General features: G+C 38.2%; 1 long non-coding RNA gene across 1 annotated transcript in view; it reads right to left on the reverse strand.

Moving 5' to 3' along the window:
- LOC146584896 (uncharacterized) overlaps positions 1-21,274 on the reverse strand; it is a 148,635-nt gene that overhangs the window by 18,859 nt on the left and 108,502 nt on the right. The window contains exon 10 of the long non-coding RNA XR_014898107.1: positions 5,709-5,838. This is a non-coding gene — a long non-coding RNA (uncharacterized LOC146584896). The remainder of the gene's footprint in view (positions 1-5,708; positions 5,839-21,274) is intronic.

The raw sequence follows: 21,274 nt of genomic DNA on the forward strand, positions 1-21,274 counted from the left end.
AGATGCCTCATCTCGGATGAACACAGGCAATCGAATCTAGCGTACCAATTTTCTTCCATTTTGACATAACTTTCTAGTCCTCTCTGAATACAAGCTGCTMGTTCTCCATCGGGAGCATTGAGAAACTGGACAGAATGGGCTAAGATTTCTTGGCAGTTTGTGTGCCCAGTTTTTTTCTTGTGAAAGCAAGAACTGGAGGAATGAGTCACTTCCAGGGATAGGGAAGGGAGTGGGCTTGGTTAAGCAGTGGGTTGTATTCTCAGTTTTAGTGTACAAGTCAGATAAGAGAGAAATTAATCCCTGCAGATACCTGGAGCATTTATTTTTCATTGATAGATTAACTCTTCATCTATTATCATAGAAAATATGGTATGAGCTTAGACTGATGCTGAATATCCATTTTTTTCCGTATTTAAAAATGTATTTCCTAAGCTAATATTGCAGTGGATGAAACCGTTCTCAATAATGTTCTCAAATGAGATAAACTCAACAGCTTGAAGCCAGTTTTCTTTACACATAGSCAAAAGCCTCTTTCAAAATATTCTGAAATTATCCTACATTAAATTATTCCAAGTGTTGCTTTAACAAYGTCTAGATCAAAGCCTTGCCTTCGTTTCTACAAATGCAACTGAAAATTTGTGCTCATGGTTTTGCCTAGTTAACTGCATTCTAACTGCAAATCAGACCTTTGTACCTCCTTTATTCAGTGATAAGGGTGGAAATCGGGTGCACAGATGTCAGCATTTTCATTCAGGTCAGAAGTGCTCTTCTAAAACAAATCTCATGATTGCCCCCACTTACTGTGCTTTTTCTTGTACTATGGGCTGGTGTCAGAGCATATGAACCAGACTTCAGGGTGAAAGCRGTATGGGAAATATATACCAGGGAAGTGCTTACTGTACTGCCACCATACAGTACACGGGACCAGACCATTTATATAATATGGACACTGGGTCCTTTGTACCAACTGTTCTGCACCACAGATGTGCTCCCATTGGGCTGCTTAACTTTCTGATGTGGATATAGCCATTTAATGCCCAGTATCCAAAAGTSGATACAAAATTATTATTGTGTGAGAGACTTGTTTTTACTACTAAAATTGTTTCAAATGAGCACTGGAAAACCTCAAATAAGACAATGCTCATCCCAAATGAATAATAACCATGATTTAAACTCTAGGCCTTTGAATCCCTAACACAAGTCTTCTCCTCCTCAGCCAAAGCAGCAACTCTTAGAGATTCTCTGCTAGCATATGCATGCACAAAAAAAATTCTTCTCTATTCCACTATGTCTTACATAGCAAACGTACTTATTTACTGTGAGGTAGAATTAATCTTTGCTTTAATTATTTTTATACTAATTACATGATTTTAATCTATTGTTTAGGGAATTGCTAGTTAACAGCTGCAGTGAACAAAATACATTTAGGTAGGGGAAATGCATCCCTTTATAGGTGGCCAGTGTAAGTCCTCCTTAAATCCTACTGAGGCTTGTGAATTAAGGCCAAAGTTGTTTATAGGCTTTGGATAAATTAGTACATTTCAGTTCTAAGCAAATCACTGCCATGTCCCCACGACGTATGTAGCAGCCCCTTAGATATTAAGAAAAAAAAACAGAGAAAAAAAAAAAAGCCAAGTGTGAAGCCCAGCAAATTTGTCACAGAAGACCTAAGATGACATACTTTTGGACAGGATTCTGTTCCAACATTCCAAGCTTTTTCTAATTTTCCTCTTGTTTTTCTGTCATTGCTAGGAAATGGCAGGTGGGTCTGATTCTTAAAGTCAAGATAGGATAAATTAATTCCCAAACTTTCTTGGTAAACTTTTCGTTGGTCTGACTGATTTCTGATACATAAAAATCATACACTTGTATTGCTCTTCCCCTCTGTATGTCTTAAAACTATGGCACTGAAGAATTAGCCCCCAGGGTATTATTATCCACTTCCAACTCCTGGGGTGCAGAGGAGCTTGATGACTTCTTCAATACACTGTGGTAAAGCTCAGAAGGAAACCCAGATGTCCTGGTTCCTCATCCTGTCCCTTAACCACAAACCACACGTTCTTGCTTTATTAGTGACAATCACCGCACATGAAAACAGACTATATCTAAATATTTCATCTGTTCTCACTTGTTATTCCCTAACTCACCAGTGTAATTATGTTGGCAAGGCAACAATATCTTTTTCCCAGTAAGCACAAACAGATTGTTAGATTTTCTGCTGAGATACAAGCTGCAGAAGAGCTCCCAAGCAACTAAGATCAAAAGGATTGTGTTTTCATTGAAACATCCTTGGTAATGCAGCAATGGGATAGAAGATTTCTTAACATCTTACTTGGTTAAATCTGACAGCTACATTAAAACCATTGATTAAGAAAGGTTAGCACCTTAAACAGTATCAACCCACAATGAGTTAAGCCAAAGACAAAAAGAATAAAATGAGGCATCGGAAAGTTCTGGGTTTTTTAATCAGTTCAGTGCCTGCTCAGTATTCTCTGAGACAATGCAGGGGACAGGCATATCCCTTCTGCAAATTCCCAGCGGGATGTCCCCAGTCCTGTTATAAATTCCTTGGTTAGAACCGTAAAACACAAGCAAATGTGAAAAACCTATTAGGAAGTGGTTACGGACATAGCTTGGGGTTGTTAGAGATTTCAGTCTGGTGTCACAGCAGAATTCCCGTCTCTCTCGCGCTAATTGGAGTGTTATGACCAAACATCTGGAGATGACATGCTGAGAAAAGGCTTGCATGCCTGGAAAGGAGACGAAGGCAGGCTACAAAGCACAGCTATAATGATAACAGGACAGAAACTAGCAGAAAATTTAGCAGATGATAGTTTTAGGTGAATTTATACTTAGTAAAACAAGTGGAGCATAGCTAGCTGTTTGGTATCTGATATGCTGCATCCCTCTTTTAAACAAGCAAGGGAGAGAATGGAGGAGACTGTAAGAACAAAAATTCATAGTGGTTGAAGGTGTTAAACCGGATCCATAAAGAGCAGAGCGAGTTGATTAAGGTAAGCTAACTGATCTGAAGAAATGCAATTCCTCCACGTCAATAAAAACATAGTGAATTTTATTAATTTGGGAGATTGTAGCCGCATCTATCTCAAAGTCCTTTCCAAACATGTTATTCATAATACTRTGTAAAAGTTATCAAGCAACATTTAAGTCCCAAGACTATGGGTAACAAGCAACTTTGCATGGAAAAAATAAGAAAATCTGTGCAGAAAAATCTGAACTGTGTACTTAACAAATGGTATTACAAATTATCTAAAAGTGATTACATGTTCTCTGATTGACAGAAGTCATTCTTGTTTCGTTAAAATATGTGCTTCTATTTACATGGAATAAAAATGCATCCTAGACCAAGCACAGAAGTTGATGAGAATTTTGCTGCTGAAGTCAGTAATACCAYGTTTCACTCTTTAAGGCAAGGACCTCTTAGCTCTTGACACATCTTAGGCTGCCTCATCCTGGGACTGAAATGACAGGTACAATCTGTCTCCCAGATGTAGACATCTTAACATTGCGTTATATAAACGTCATGTGTGCAATCCTTTTTAGTTCTGAGGAAAATGCAGAAGCATGGTTGCATTTGTTAATATGTAGACAACATATGCACTAGTCCTTCTCAGTAGGATACTGGAGTTTATCGCMATAGAACTTTAGGTTACTATTTCAAACAGATACAGAGCAGAGGCTGAAAATACAACATAGATTCACAACATTCATGTTCATATTTTCAGAACAATCTCCAGTTAACAGAAAYATTTTAACTGGAACTTCTGGTCACTGACTATGTGCCCTCAAATGTATCCCTAAGAAATCTCCCCAGTGGTGGAAAACAACCAGTTGTATTTGAGAACTTCACAAAGAGAGAGGAAAGCTGACGAGCACTACGTTTTCACCTATGACTAAGTCAGAAACTCTCCACTGTACATGAGTCTTCTTTTTTTTTTTTTTTTTTTTTTYTTTTTTATTTTTTTTTATTTGGGGGGAAATTTCCCAAAAAATTATGAAGCACTCCGTTGTTTAACATCACAAGTGAAATGGGCACCGTAACCTCTGAATGGCCCTGGAGCTGCATAGGAATTATTTCCTGCTCTTTGCAAAGGAAGATGCCTTCAGATTTTGTTATATGATAACAAATATGGAAAAGGAGGCCTCCTCTAGTTCTAGCAATCCTATCCCTCCCACTGGGCTTTCCTAGAGGTAGCAGAGTTGAAACTCCCAGGTTTATTTTCAGAACATGGTCATTTCTCATTTTGGTATTTTAAAGTAAACAATTTCTAKCTCCCATGTATTATTCAAGTAGAGAGGAGTGGGTATCCAGTGCCTACATAATCAAACATCCAGCCTGCTCTAGACAGCCTCCTCAAACCACTTGAGAAATTTCCCTATTGCTATTGTTATCATACTCCATTTACTTCCTCCCATTAGTTAATGCTTCAAACATTGTATCACATGTTTACCCTACAGCTGTGGGGTGAAGCTTTCAAGCTTTCTTGGACTGTGTTGTATATAAGGGCTTGCCCGTAGGAGAAGAGAGGTATCTACACAGATGTTACTGGTATCACATTAATACAGAAATAAGCTGTTGAAAGTAGATTTGTTTTCCTTTTTTTTTTTTTTTTCAGTGAGAAAATATCAGTTGCAGAGAGAGGAAATAATGATTTTCAGCCACCTGCCTATCAAGCTCTTTCATTACTGTCATGAAAAATCCTTATCACTGTTTGAAGTTTTAAGTAGTAATGTGAATTTTTTTTGTTACTGCCAAAAYATTTACATGAAAGAGCTATTCAGATCAAATTGTCTCTAACCTGCAAAGTGTGCACAGATTCAGAATTATTCAACTTGGAGAGATTATTGCATATTGAAATTAAACAATAGAAACAATAGAATGTCACCATTGCTTCAGATTTGCAGGAGTGGTTAAAGTAACTCTTAAAAGAATTAATGCACAATTACAGTGAACRCAAAATGCAGTATTTAAAACAGTATTTCACTATCAGAAAAACATAGCTTTTTGTTCTTTCAGGGAGACTGGCTAGTTCYGGCACCGGAAGTGCATGATGCTTTGAACATGAATAGCACCACTCCAAGAGAACAGTGTAGTGTGTAACAGGACGTGGACGTGATGTATTAACAAACTAAAGCAACAAAGTAAAGAGCTATTGCTAAGTATATGTGAAACTGAAAATACAAATTGTCCAAGCTGGTCAGTGSTAATAGGAGCCTATTAATTGCTGTATTTTATATTCCTGAAGTCTGCACATATGTCTTTCAGCAACACACTAATTATGGAAAAGACTCAAAGATATCAACAAAATACTGAATACTGGGAATTCAGTAGATGAGCCGTCATACGAGGTATGTAAAAGTGTTCCCCTTGCATACTATGCTAAATAGTGTTATTACTGATTTTCAGTAGGGATTCTGTATTTCAGTGACAGAATTATAAGGCAGCAGTAAGGCCTTCCATAAATATGTCATAAAAGAACCATAAAGGCAGTCGTCCAGCAGTCATAGGAGGGGCTCTCTAATTTGGCAACACAGGCAAAACAAGTTGTTTCTATCTGATGGGGAGGAAATGGGGAGAGGAATACACTTTATATAGACCAAGCTTAACGAGAGAAAACCAGAAGCTTCTATGTYTGCTGTTAGAAACAGGTTGTTGAAGAATGTTGGGGACTGCAGGAAGAACTTACCTTGAGTGTGTGACGGGAGTGCAGTCCTTTGCCCTTGTAGTCTCTGATACTTAGAGGATGGCACTAAAGCTTGTGTTCTTTTCTGTGTAAGATCGCAGTTGATCTGTTCTCATTCGTTTAGAGAAACGTTCTGAAAAGCAGCAAGAAAACAATAGGGTAACGTAGGTTGCATAGGTACAGCAGGGAGTGCTCAATACATGTTTGTCTGCAACAGGAAGTAACTGCCTATGTACACCTTCAGTATGGTATGTTTTGTCATGATATAAAATCACAGGGATTTCAGAATCAACTGCCTACATTTTCCAAAAGAATGTTCTGCTGTTCTGAATTTCCTGTATGTAAAAAAGTTGTAGATAATTGCATCCCTTGTTGAACAATCTGATATGCTTTTCTGAGACAGGGAAAAGAGATTAAAGAAGTAACTATATTTTGGGGAATGAAATACTCAAGGCTGTGCTTTTTCCTCTTTTTCTTTTGGTATGTATGTCATAGCACTTATATTGGTAGAATATGTACTAGAATGTCCACAAATACACACAAATAATGCGTATTTCAAGACAATCTGTAATACACATTTTCTATCTCATTCAGATGAAGCTTTTTTCCTTAAGAGATTTCAGAGTTAAGATTTCAGTGTCCTGGAGGAGAACAAACACTTCCCTTCGGCTTCACTTTTTCATTTCCGGTCTCGTATGTCAGCTAGCAGTGTAGGTGTCACATCAACCTAGAGCAAAGTGTCAGGCAAAACCACTTTGAATGCACTGATCTGCAAGATGAGTTTTTGTTTTGTTCTCTGTTTGTACATTTCTGGAGAATAATTAGATGAGGAATTGAAAATGCTGATTTTGGAAGAGTTTATAGTCTTCCACCATGTTTTCCATGATATTTCATTAACTGAAGAAAAGTTGATCTCAGACACAGCTACAAAATATTTGCATATAAAGCAAATGATCGTAAAATACATGAAATGGTGATGATTGAACCACCTGTCATGTCACACCTTGCAGTCTTGAGTGCTTTTGAGACATTAAGTTTGGCAGTACATTGATATTTGGGGTGTTTGGGACTAAAAAAAAGCACCCTGCCTACTTAGAAGTGCAGAATACTTCCTGACTGTCCATCCAACCATCATTTCATACAGAAAAAACACCCAGGAGAAGAGTGGCACAAAGTTTCCCACATCTCCTTTCTTACAGACTCTGTTGTTGCTTGGAGGAGAAGCAATTGGATCTTTGTTCTCCACCTTAAAAAAAAAAAGAAATCTAAATTTTGGCTCTGATTCACTAGGGCATTTCAACACCTAGTTTAAAGCATCAGACAAGCTCTAATGACTACAGGAAGTGCGTGGGCAGAGTAAATGATATAGGCACATATGTAAGTATTCTGCTGAATGAGTCTTAAAAGTTGCATTTGGGCAAATTTCAGTTAGATAAAAGCAATGCAGTAACTTTTTCTTCTTTTCTCAGTATTTTTTAACTTAATTTTTCTTAAATGGGGATCTCAAAAGTTGTACTATTGTAGATGAGAATATGTAAAATGTAGTAAATTAAAGATTTGGAAATTAATTTCTTATGGMAACTCTTATAGTCTAGACTCCATTGATATATACTGCTGATTTGTTTGCCTAGTCTTCTTGTGAGCATAGCATTTGATACTGTAGGCAACCTAAAGATTCTTGGTTAGAATTCTTGATTGCTACTTCCTTTAGTGCTCTGTGTTCATAAATACCCTTTTAAATAGAATTTTTAGCTTTTGGCTTTTTGTTCCACAAGAATTGAGATTATCCATTGAATCAGTAGCTTCCAGGGAAGGGTAAATGGTATTCTCTAGCAACACAGGGACAGAGCATGAGCTAGTGAAAGCTCTCTAAGAAACAGGAATTTAAAGCCAGAGCAGACACCCAGTGTTTCCAAAGCCAGAGATGGAGCCTGAAAACCGAAGGCCCTGGATATGGTGCTAAAGAAGAAGCTGAAGTATAGCTGGAGATCAACTACCTGCTGTAATGCAGAGGCTCATCTTGAGTCTCTGTCCATAGCTTTATCAAGAGATCTTAGATATCTTTCAGGTGGAAGCAGGGAGAGTGAACATGCCTTCTCCACGTTGTCAGTGGCTAATCCAAGACGACAGGAGTCTCACAGGGAGTTTATTTTTTCCAAAATGAAATTCTTCTTTGTAAATTGTCATCTCTGTTTAATTGTGCAATTTTTACAAAAAGATCATTCTCCCCTTCCTAAACTTATAAGCTTCCCTGAATTTTAATCAGCCACTTTGCATAAAGACATCCATAAAAATAATATTTTTAAACGTTGTGGGATAATACCTCAAAACATATGCAACAAGTCAAAATATCTGTTCATAAGAAATAGAAGCAACTTTGAATTAGCTAATTCAAATTATTTGCTAATTCATCATTCCTGTCTGTTATTTGCAACTGAATTATTTGCTAATTAATAGTATTTCATAACAACACCTATATCTAAATGACAAAAAGAAAACCTGAACAAGGAATTTTAGGTCTGATCTAAGGCAAACAGAAATATGAGAGATTACAACAACATCAGTGACATAGTGCTCTAATGATGATTGGATGTACTTGTTAATATAGGTGACCCAAAAGCAGTCATTTATTTCATTATTTTGGCACTTGAATGAAATGTACTGATGTACTAAAAAGTGCAAAACTCTTCTTAATGAATTTCTTTGCCTTCAGGGAAAGTTTCCTTTCAACTTCGAGAAGTTAGAACTGTCCAAGTCCCAATTCCTTGAACAGATGGTAGCGTTATAAAAGTGTCTTTAGAATTTCTAATAACTTACAGTATCTTTAAATTCCTTGCCTTAACAGTCCCTCATAGCAAGAAGTTCCATGAAATACACATAATTCAATGCTGTCTTCCCTGCATGACCTCCATTTTGCATATTTTCACCATGTGCCTTCCTGCTCTTCTCAGAGATAAATTATTCCCAACTTTAAAATCCCTTGTTGAGACAAGTCATCTTTGAGTTGCCACTGCTGTGCTAACATCCTCAGAGTTTACCCCCTGCATGGTTTGCACATGTTTCTGAAATGGTAGGATTTGATTGTGATCTTATTCTTTACCTCAGTCCAGACCCTTTGCTAGCTATTTTCATCAGTACCAACAAACTGGGGACTTCTGGATGAGGACCACTGGAGACAAAGCTGAATAAAAGAAATAATAAGCGTTTCCACCAGAAAGATTCCAGTAACTAAACTAATCTTCAGGGGGTGATGCTGATTCATTAATGGTACTTCTTGCAGAGCCTTTATTGCTTTTTAGCTAAGCACACAATGCAGCTGTGTAATTAAGCCACAGGCATAACATGGAACAAAAGGCACATGTGGCTTTTTTGCTGTTTTTAATTTTCTTCCTTCCAGTTATTACTAGGCCCACTCTGGTGGCAACAACTAGACATGAAGAAGTTGTACTCAAACTTTGTCATCTCAGATTCATAATTCATGCTAGTTTTTGAAAACATAATTTTTACTGCAAAAATTGTTAGCTAAAACCTTCATTACTCCAAATATCTTGGTCTGAGAAAGAAAGGCAAGAATACTTGGAATTCAAGAGAAATGACCTGCAAAAGAAAAAACCTGGGAAAACTGATTCCTGTTCTACCTGTCAGAGAAATCAAACATTGTTCTGCAAAAGACACTGAAACCAGCTGTAGGAATAACCAGATCACAATTAACACAGGGAAGTACAGCTAGCTAATTATTCAAGATCTTCTGGGAGGCTACTGCAGGGAGCAATGGTGCTCAAAAGAGCTGATTACTTTTTGGAGAAACTTTCTGAGAGCTGAGGGAGAAACCCTTTGCACAGGAAGATAGGGAATTATGGCAGAAGGCCCTCTTAACTAAGCAAGGAGCCTTTTAATGAACTGAAATGGAAAGGAGACTATGTGAGAAGTGGAAACAAGGACAGGCAAGCAAGGAGGCATATAAAAATATTGCTTGCGTACTTACTGGTGAAATGGGGAATGTCCAAACCAGTCTGGAGCTAAAACTAACAAGGGATGTGGAAAAGTAACAAGAGGATTCTACAGGTATGTTAGTAACAAAAGAATCAGTTGCTTTTCCTTCGCACAGATTTGAAGTTTGCTGAGTGGAGCTCTAGTGAGGATTCAAACCCTGTTTCTTAGAGTTCACCTGGGCTCTCTACTAGCCTCTGGACTCCTGTGCAGGGACTTGTTTCTATTTAGAGAAATGCATGAAAAGGCTAGATAAAAGAAGATGTCATTTTATTTATTTATTTATTTATTTATTTAAATCTTGTCCAAAATTTAAATAATTCAATGCTGGCCAGGCATTTAGAGAAATGTCACTGCTGCTTGTGCACAGTCAGCTCTAGCTTGAGTGTACGGCAACTTCTTTGCATTAGTCTTCACCATCCCCTAGAACCATCGTACTGGGAATCAGAGCAGCACTGTTTGACTGACYGGCGCAGTAAGGTCGTTCCTAGAAACCGTGTCTCATTGCCTCCTCTGTGGTTATGCAAGATCCCACAGTGGGTAATGGTTAAGCGTGGACTACTCAGTGATTACTACTTATGTAGGTACACTTGACCTGGCTTTAAACTGCCTACAGAGGGACTGAAAGCCACTTGATCTGGAGCTTGCCAAGGCCACAGGTCTTGAATTTTAGACATCCTCAGAGAGACCAGGGYAGTCATCTATACAGCAAGCCGTCTCTGTCTGGAAGTTAGGGTTTCTTTACCTTAACTCTCATGTATATGCAATGAATTAAGTTGAGTCAAAGCCATAATACAGCTTTAAGTCAGTCATGGCAGTCATTCTTCAATTTAATCCAGACCTAACTAGGCTGATTTTCTGGGAGGAACCTATTAGTGTGTGCTAGTGATTATGTGACACTTGTTAAGCAATAGCACTTCTGCTTTGAAACTGTTCTGTAAGAGTGGGGAAAAAATCTTTTAAAAATACATTTCTAAATATTGCATTAATTTAGTTAACATGGTCTGTAAAYAGGCAATACTTCAAATTCTACTATGGAATAAAGGAGTACCATGAAAGTTTTCATGGAAATTCTGCAGACTAAGGTACCTGTACTCTCATTAACAAGACCTATTTTAGATTAGATATGTAAGTAATGTTTGAACCTATAACCTGGTAAAAACACCAATATCATCCATTTAGAGTCTATTAAGGAGTCTGTTTTGACTCAGTCTTTGTCTCTCCTGAATGGAAAGTGAGATGTAGCAACCTTCTGTGGGTTTATGACATTCTTTTTAGGATGATTTTCATATTCATTTCTATATTGTGTAATAACACAAGTGGCTTCCAGGCTTGCAATTGTAACCTGTCTTTTCTTATAGAGAGCTACTTAAAAAAATACTACAGCAGTAGCTAATAGTCCAGCCATATTTATGAAGATCAGCCTCCTTATGGTTCCTGTGAATATGTTCAGCCTTCAGTTGAAGTTCCTTCCTTCAAGTTGTATTAAATTTGCTTCATCTCTATTTCCAACTGAATCTCTGTCTGCAGAGGCTCTGAGAACAAAGATGACCAGAAATATGACTTACATATTACATATTACAGCCTTTAACATCATACAGTTGTGGCCTACTCAGCTTTGTAATTTTTCAGCTGTATTATTGTTGTTCATAGAGATGGAGGCAGGAGATTCCTTCTAGGCTGCTACGTTCTTCGTTTTATAGCGTGGTTCCAAGCTGGCTCTCTCTACTGCCCACCTACCAGAATTTCCTACCTCAGGCTTACWACTGCGGTTTTTCCTATAACTTCCTAGTCCTACCTTTGCCCTTTTGTGGGGAGTATCCTTGCTTCTTTGCAGTGCTTTTCTATTCCCCTTTCACTCAGTTCTCAAGCTTGCAGATACCTTGGATGAGCTAGGTCGTCCCACAGCTGGGATGGCTGCCTCCTGTCATTTCTCAGGTGGCTTTTGTGTAGCTGGGCCTAACTATATAAGCATAGGACCAAAAGAATCTGATTAGCGTCACTGGTTTTCCATTGCTGCACCGCCCTCCCTCTGATCAGTAAGATTTTTTTTTCCCCCACTTCAAGGCTGATCCATAACAGTTTGGCCTGCTGTTCTTTTTTTTTTTTTTTTATAAAAAAAAAAAAGAAAAGGAGTAGTGCTCTGGAGTGAGTCACTGTTTGAATTATTATACTAATATGGTGATTGTAAGGATAAACACTTCAAGTCAGTGATCCCCATGAATAACTTGTTATAACTAGCTGCAAATACTGTTTTCTGTTTCTTGCTCGAGGCTTTTCCTGTGCTCGAGGCTTTTCCTAACAGTGCTTTCATTATTGCATTTAGATTGCCATCCATAGGTCAGCCTAACAGGGCAAATCCCATTCATATGCTTTTTTAGTGTTGATTCTTGTTTCTTCTTTTATTTATTTTTAAATATATCCTAGCAATCTCTGAAGCAGTCTAAGCAATTGTACCAATTACAGCACGYGTGCTCTTCTCCAGACCCATTAAACGTATGCAGTGGTATGGTTAGTTTTTAAGCTGTAGATTCTAAATCCTTAGTTCAATCTGCTTTTCATGAGATTTAAATACAGATTTTTTTTCCTCCCATCTGCCTTTTTAAGCCATTGCAGAGGAGAATTATGAGGAGAGGAGGGCATAGATTTTTGAGGAGAGAATGTCTTTCAAACCGTACATTGGCTCTTCTAGAACTTGTAAAATCAAATACAATTGTTTCCCTGTCTCGTTCCATACTTTCAGCAGTATTATCTGCCATGCTGCTAATGTACTTTTTTAACACCTTCAAATCTTTTCTTAATGTATCCAGTTCATGCTTARATTCTCTATGAAGAAAGATACTCAGCCTTTTTGATTACATGCTGTGCRGATACAGGGAGACAAGTCAAACTTACAGTGAATCTGCAAAAATACATGCTGGAGCTCATATGCAAGTTTGTGAAGAGATGGATCCTGATTTTCTAGAAGTAAGTGTTTCACATTGTACTGTACAATCTTTGAACAGTCACATGCCAACATYAGTAAAACAAAACCATATGATATGGTTATTATTTCCACTGTCAACCACTAGTGACTTACGCTCCACCTTCTCTGGACATATTTTGTTCTTAATTACAGTAGGACGTACTTTACTGAGAAATGTTTTTGTTTTGCTTTAATTTATGTTTGAGATCCAGTACAATAGAAGTTTCATTTCACTGGGAGGCTGCCTGGCACTGACGAAATGCAAGTAGTAAGCAGTAATAAAAATGCTTTCTGTTTGCAGGTCACAATAATATTTAATAACCATTCACATTTTGCCTTTCAACAGACCTGATTAACTGACGCATTTCATGCACATTCACTACATTACAGATGTAATTCTAGTTCCAACAAATAGCTGTTTCTCAACAAATCTTTGGCAACCTATTTTATAGGTGATTCTTGGTAAATGGTTTTCACACTATAGGATTTTTGTGAGTTGTTTCATTGACACAATGTAAAATGGCTGAGGGGAAAAGAGAGCTGGGTGTGCTACTTGATCACAGGAACAATATGAGCCTCCAGCATCAGGAAACTGTATAAATGTAACAACAATATACAATATAAATGTGCTTGCCTGGATGTATCAGGAAAAATATTTCAGGTAGAGGCAGGGAAGTGTGAGCACCATTGCATGAGGCCCTGAGAAGAGCATTCCAGGCATGGGAGGCTGTGTAAAATTCTAGCCATCCATGGTCAGAAAGATGAGCTGAAACTGATGCTGAGAAGCGCTGACAGGACGATGGGAGGAATGGGAAATCTATCATACAAGAGAAAAGTAGAGAGYGTGGCTTCTTCAGCCTAACAAAATTAAGAGGTGATACAATCATTGTAAATAAACAGTTTTAGAATTAAGTATCAAGGAAGGAGAAGAGCTACCTAAGCAATCTAAGAACAATATCAGTATTAGGAACAAATGGAGATAAATTTGCTATAGGTAAATGTAAGCTGCAAATTATGATGATTATAATCAATGGGATCCTGGAACCACCACAGAATACCAGAGCAGAGCACTAACTACTTTTAAGACTGAGCTTCTAAGTTTTTATAAAAGGGATATGTGAGACTGTGTGTTACAGGCCCTCACAAGGCCCTTCCTTTGCACAAGACTAAAACTGAGGGGTGCCACAGACCCCTCCTAACGCATGAGTCACTTGGATTTTAGGCCTGTATAATCTATGCTTCATAGTTTTATGCTTTTTGGCAGGACTGGGATTGCTAGAATTTACCAAACAACAGTATAAACTAAAGGAAACAAAACTTAGTTTTTCAAATAAATATTAGTGCTTCAACAAAATTAACAAAATTACTTCACAGCAACTTGCTGATAAAGAGTACGGCTCATGGAACTGGAAGAACGGTGTGAAAATTGTGTTTTTATTAATGCATATATTCAAATGTTTTTATGGTTTACTCTATTTTTCCATGGTTGCATGCAGTCGTGAGCTGAAGAAGAGAAGCTACATAGCAAGTTTCCTGACTTGCACAGTGAAGTTTCTGGTGGATAAGTGAGGAGGTTCTTGTATGGCACAACAGGACAAATCAAGTGATGTTACAGAAACAATGTATCTACCTTGCATAAGGAGCAATGATGCAATAAGTTCCTTCATACAAAGGGACTTCTAGGTAATAAGGTAATATGCTAAATTAAATAATCCTATGACCCCTTCATTTCTTCTTTTCTAACTTTTTATATGTTTCTTTTAAATGTATGCCTGCAAAAGTGAGAGCCCGTATTCTTCCAGTGACCTAAATTCGCAGAAAGACAAAACTATTGTCTTCGTACTGCAAATGAACATGTAGCTTTGTAAACTACTGATTTCCTTCTAAAACAAAGAAAATTTCTGTCAGTCAATATCATGATTGTCTCATGGGACCATGCAGGCAAAATATCCTCCTCTTTGTTCTGCTGTAAAACTACTTTCTTCCTCTCAGGGCTCCACACAAAACAAGCTTTAATCTTTAGAAGCATCAACCTCAGAGGAAAGATGACCCAAGCCATCTTTCACCTTCCCCTGTTCTGTGGGTAGTAGGGCTCTGAATAACTGTCTCATACTGACTAGAGCAGCCACGTGGCTACTTCAGTTTGCATAGGTAAAATAGCAAGGTCAGGATTAAGAAATTGGCTGCACATGCTACTACACCTCTGCCCCTCAACGGCTGCAAAGCACTGTCTGTGCTGTTCAATCATCCATGTCTCCAAGAAAGGAAGAGTAAGTGGAATAAACCCAAGGCTGATAACATAATATACCATAAAATAATGATCCCTGCAGAATCAGCTGGCTGTTTAAAATTTATGTAGGATTCATTTTTTGACACAGAGGTAGCAAAGCATGGTTCCAGCAGGCTTGGAAACCTGCCTCTTTGAGAGAAGCTGGCAATGATCACTGATTTGGAAATCACATCGAGTGGTAGAGATGTACACATTTTCTTTAGAAACAATGTAAGATTGCTTACTAGGAATGACCTTTACGTATCCCTAATGTGTATGTAACCTAACTGACAAATACTTCACACCGTAAAAAATATTCTCTGGTAAGCCTACTTCCTCCTGCTGATAGCAAGTTTCCAGTAAATGATCAGTTTGTAGTATAAATGCAGAGGAGTTTTTTTTTTTCCAAACAGAAATTCCTTCCAAACTATATAATCATTGTCCACTATGTATTATCTAACTTATCTTTTGCTGTTTTTTTCGTTGTGTCAGAAAAGAAGCAAGGCATTTTGTTGCCAAACCCCTCAGAAGTGGTACAAATGCTCATTGTGTAGCTAGCGTCACAGATTCGAACTGTTGTTCTATTGTCCAGTGCATGTAGTACCGAGCCTCATAAAACAGAGGCATTTAACTGAAGAGAACCAATTAGCCCTCCATCGCTGCCCCTGTTCACAATAGTAAAAACAGCTGATGTTCCCTTAACTTGAAACAAAGGGAAGATACGCATGGGCTGTGCAACTCTTACAAGCAGAGTAACTCTTTCCAGAGTGGGATCGTGAGAAAGTAAAGCCCATAAATGGCCTTTCAGTGGATGAACTCCTGAACAGTCTTTTATAATGTGAACTCATCACTCAGCTGTCTGTAGATGCACTTTTCTTTAGAGAATCTCAGTTCAACTGCAGCATGCCAGGTTTTAGCGATTAACCATTCCTGCTGAATAATATTCTGTCTCACAATTGTATTTGTCTCAATATTGACTTATTCAGCAGCATCTCTTCCCTCCAGTCCTCTTTTACATTTCTTGCCATGCTTGTACTTCTTCCTAACGATCTCACAACAGCCACCACCGATGAGAATGTGGCAAGAAGTAAATGTTGCTTCTAACAATGGCAGTGAGATTTTGTTTGATTAGGATCCTGAGAAAAAAATCAAGCGAAGAAGCTGATGAGCTCTGAAATTGAGCCCTTCCACATGAATCTAATAGTTTTTTCTCTTTTGACTACTTTCTGCTCCGTCTAGTTTGGATCTTGCCTTCGCATCTAATCAATCACTGGATACCAGAAGCCAGCTAGGGTTCTTGGTAGCAACAAAAGCAACAAAGCCATGTTCCAAAAAAAAAAAAAAAAAAAATACACTTGCCCTGTCTACATGTGATACAGCATTGTATCACATCCCAACCAGAATGTTCTCCAAGTGCCTTTAAGCAATAGTTCCTCACTTGCAAATATGAAACCCTTTGAAACAAAGAGGACTTCATTAATGGCAAAACAAACTATTAACTCTGAGAAAACAATGCACAATAAATAAAACCATCTTCTTGTTTCCGTACCTTTGCCAGTTGTCCACTGAGTTGGTCTCTAATTAATACAGTGAATTTCCCATAGGTTGCAATTCCTTTCAAACATAATTTCTCCTTCCCTGTCTGTTAATTTTCCCTACAATTTGGCATTATTTGGGTACTGTAGCTCGAAAGCTCCAGGCAGGCCTGTTTCCAAACCCTTGGGAATCAATGCTTTGTTGTATTCTGAATTCCCTTCCCTAAACCCAGTCCAAAGCCTTCATTTTATTTCATGGCTGAGTGAAAAAGCTTTCAGTGAAGATGACTGAGGTCTGCTGCTGTTATCCATGGTTTTGGCAAAAAAAATTGCTTTGTTGAATGTCATCATGGCCTGTTTCTTCGTGATAGCTACTCATCAAATCCTTGCAACTTCTCTTACAGAGACATCTGCCCGGTACAGGATGTTGAGGAACACGGAAGGACTTCACAGTCATGTAAGTATAACTATTATGGCCCCCCAAAATGCCACTGGAGGAATGAGGAGTGAAAGACAAATGCAAAGGGCCATATTTTTTATTATCCAACAGATGGTGGCAAAGAACTCCTACCTTTCTGATTATCTGTCCATCTGGTGATGTGGGTAAACAGCTAAACAGATAAACTGATTTTATGGGCATTCTTCTCTTGTTCACCAATAGATGGGAGCAGAGATTTCTCTACTCATGAAATTTTCAGGCTACAGCACTTATACTGTTTTTTAGACTACAAGCAAAAAAAAGGAAAAAAAAAATCCAAACCAAACAATAACGATACAGCTCACTCATGTGTCCATAGGGAGAAGTATATTGTTTAGCTTTGTAGCATAAAAATGAGATTTGTAATGGAAGTCAAATGGAAACCAGGAGTCAGTGCACATGAATTCTTTAACCTTGGAAATCTCTGTTTTGTTATCTAGTGCTAGTCAAATGCATTTAATACATTTACAACTACTCATGTTATTTCCCAGATATAAGTGTGTTTTGATTGGATCCAAGCCTTTACAAAGGCAAATTAACATGTCCTAACTTCCATTCATTTTCTTGGGGGATCAAAGAGGAAAAGCTGTCCAAATGTGAATAGCTAAGCCTCTGATGAGTGCATTGTTTCTCTTTTGTATTCCAAGTATTTAAACTAAAATATTGGACTTAAATGTTCTGCACTTCTAGGTTGCACAGCAGAATTCAAACAGATCTAACACAAAATATGAGCCAAACAAGTAACTTCAGCAATTATCTTTCAACATAGGTCTTTAGCCTCGACCTTCCTTGTTCATGGAGGCAAGCCACATGCTTTGTTAAACAATGTTAATTGCACCTGGCACTTCTCTAGGGCTGCAGACATCACRGTTTTCTACTAGCAAGAGGCTGTTTGCAAGAAGCAAAATCTCATGYGTATTTTATGTTCAATATGAGGCTGACTCAACTGCTATGCTGAATGTGAAGAGATATCTGAGCTGGTTCTCCATGTGCTAAACTTTGAAATGGAAGTGGAGCATCTACACAGGTAATACCCATATGATACTATACTATATTGCTCTTTACCATCTTGGACTTACCGGCTCCAGTAGYTTAGGAATCTCCACTCTGTGCTTAACTGAGGCAGCCACATTAAGAAGTTCTTTGTGCTGTCAGTGAGAGAGAAATGTCTGGAGAGACAGTAACAACTGGGCTGTAGTGAGCTACTTTCTGACAGTGTGTGTTTGCACCAAGTATACGTGGGTCTGTGGTGAGCAGATGCTTACCTTAGGAAGCTTAGCTGAGCGCCATGTTGAGGTAGGACAAATCTGAGCCAAAAGGCCTGGTTTCTGTAGGTCTTTGAAGATGGGAAGATGCGGCTACACCTACTGGGATTTTCAAAATCCCCTGCAGTTGCCTAAATTCACTGGGAGCTGACAGACCTTTTTATGTTCTCATGCCATTTCACTAGCAAATGCTCTTTTTAAAATTATTTACTAAGATCAATTTTAGTAGCTTGAGATTCGTTTATTTGGAGGGGTTTTGGCTGATTCTCTGCATTCATATCTAAATACTTCATTGCAAGCACAGTGGGAATACAAGTTAAGCAGTTCGGGCTGCCTATAAAGACAAGAGACGAACAGTCTCTTTACAAACAGTAAAGTCATTCCATGATTTTCCCTAGTAGCTCATCTTTGAGTTCCTAGATGGGTTGTAAGCAAAATAAATGTTCTTCTGGCAAGAAGAAATGACGACAGCAGTTAGTCTTCTGTTAAATGGAGTCCTGAAGTTACTATCTGATTTCAGGGGTTTAAATATGATGCATCACATTCTACCTGCACTTAAATGAGTGTTAAGACACTGTAATTCTGGTGACCTCCATGGACTTTCTCCTGTTCTGCCACATGATGAGATTAAAATTCTTCAACACATTCGAAAAACTGCGCTTTTTTTTTCATGAATTTCCCTGCCCTGCAATCTTTAGGTAAAAGGTGCCAAGATGTAGTAATCATAATCCGTAGTACAAGTTAACTGTAGTCACTTGTCACAAACCAACAAACTAGTCCTGGTGTCTTCAATTCAAAGCTTTCTCTCTTACAACAAATGAACTGTTGTATTATCATTTGCGCTCATCAAGTTTGATGTATTAAAGTGACAGTTGTATAGCAAGGAGCACTTAGCTTGGCTTTATGGGTTTCACGTTTTTCTAGACCTAAGTCTAGAAGAACATGAACAACGCAGCATATTTCATAGGTAAACACCAAAAACTGGCTTAGAGAAAGTTTGGGTTGAGAAACATGCTAGCCAAAATTGAAGTCTGAGCTCTTCTGTTGCTGTACACTTGGGCCAACAATAAACCTACTGGAAATTCCTCAAAGGAAAACATCTCTCCTGGAACCCTATGTTGTATGCATACCTTTGCAGACAAAGATTTTCAAATAAAGATTTTCTTTCTTTCTTCTCATTCTTCGTCTTTCTCTCTTCAAAGCTTCTCCATGGTAAAAACAGTGTTACCTCCACTGCACCTCATTCCAGAGGAAGAAGAACTGCCACCTGTCTGGCAGCAGGGTGATATAACCAGGGAGATGCTTTGCCTGCTTCCCAGTCAAAACTTTAATTCCTTATATTTCTTTTATTAACATTTTTAAAGTAAGAAAAACATTAAAAGGGAAGCTAGTAAACTCACGAATGTTAGGACAATTAGGTTAAAACATGCTCCTTGTTCAGTAATTAGGAATTACAGTTGTAACAGCTAAGATGATGTACTTCAGTGATAAGGGTTTTGTATCAGCAAAACAATTCATTCATCCTACACTATACAGTCAGCAGACTATGGGATAGATCCCTTTCACAACAGCACTTCTCTGAAGTAAAGGTCTAAAATGATTTTTTTTTTCTTCTGGGAGTAATCCTACAAATGCAATTGGTCTTAACTAGCAGAGCTAGTGTAGAAGTTGTCAGGAGATCTGAAATGATTGGACTGGAGAGAAGGAAGCCAGCCAACTGCGTGCTGAAGAAGAGGTCTGTGGAAGTTAACAAAAAAGTCTGATTTGTAGTTTGGGTGTATTCCTAATTTACTCAAGCTGCTTAAGCTCTACTAAAAACAAAACTCTTCTTCCCAAAACTAAGGTCTGACTTCTTAATTTAACCATAATAGCAGTCTTTCTGAAATTATAATTTTTCTTACTAATGGTTTCAAATTTAAAATTAAAACCTTACCCTGCAACAGGGAGCAATACAGTTTTATAAAGGGGCTGGGGGGGGGGAGTTTCACAGAATTACCCGACAAAATACCTGATTAAGATGCTGCAGCAGCTCAGTGTTTAATACTGTGATGAAGAAAAATGTCTCTTACTGAACTTCAGCTGCCTAAAGGTTAGATGTAAGAGATTTTTATCCATTGTTGGAAACAGAGGAGTAGGTACCTCTAGAGAACTCACCGTGTAAGAGCCAAGCTAGGAAGGGATCGTTTGCCCTATGGGGGAATCTCTGCCTTTTCATTCAATTTATATAAAGCCAAAACAAGCAGCTTAGTCCAGTTGCCCAACTTTTAGACAGCTAAAGTTAGGTAAGTTCAATCCTGCCCCCAGTTACGTGACATATGAGGTACCAATCCTTTGGGAATTACAGTTTCAGTGGAAGTATCTGTCCTAAATTGAAGCATAATGGAAAAGGCTGATGACAGCTTTTTTTGACCATGGTGTAAACTGAAGCTTGTGGATATCAGCAGTGTGCCTGCATTCATTTAAAGAAGAGGAATCCATTTAATCATACGTTGTTCTTTTCATATAAGCATGATCTATGAGACAGAGCTGATATATAAAATTCAAAACCTTAGCAAAAATTTTTGGTTCTTCCTGGGCTACAGTTTATCCAGCACTGCAGAGGAGCATGGCTTCTATTACACATCAAAAGTGTTTCATAGGGAAATACATTGCTCCAGATTGTTTGTATTAAAGCCACACGTATTCTATCAGTGCTCTCTGTCTCCCGTGCCCCTCTTGATCTAGAAGCAAGAGATGCACAAAAGCAAATAAAAAACTTAGCTTGTGTGAATATGCTGACATATTCCCGTTAATTAGTACCATGGCAGAGATCTGGATCAGAGGTGCTTACCCAGTGGAATTTGTAGCTTGGCAGCATGTATTTCCACTGGAATTCCACAAAGGCATTCCTGTTGCTCTGCAATCCAGCTGCAGACTCAAGGCCCAAACTGTGATTTGTGGTGAGGATATTTTGCTTTGACAGCCCAATGTCACTTCGTTTTTACATAATCAGCCCTTTTTGTTACATCTGTTGGCTTCAGAAAACAGCAATGAAAAACATTTTCAAGTGGAACTGGCACCCTGGCTA

This window comes from Rhea americana, unplaced genomic scaffold (assembly GCF_003343005.1).
Source record: "Rhea americana isolate MKP2758 unplaced genomic scaffold, rheAme1 scaffold_89, whole genome shotgun sequence".
NCBI classification, from domain to species: domain Eukaryota; kingdom Metazoa; phylum Chordata; class Aves; order Rheiformes; family Rheidae; genus Rhea; species Rhea americana.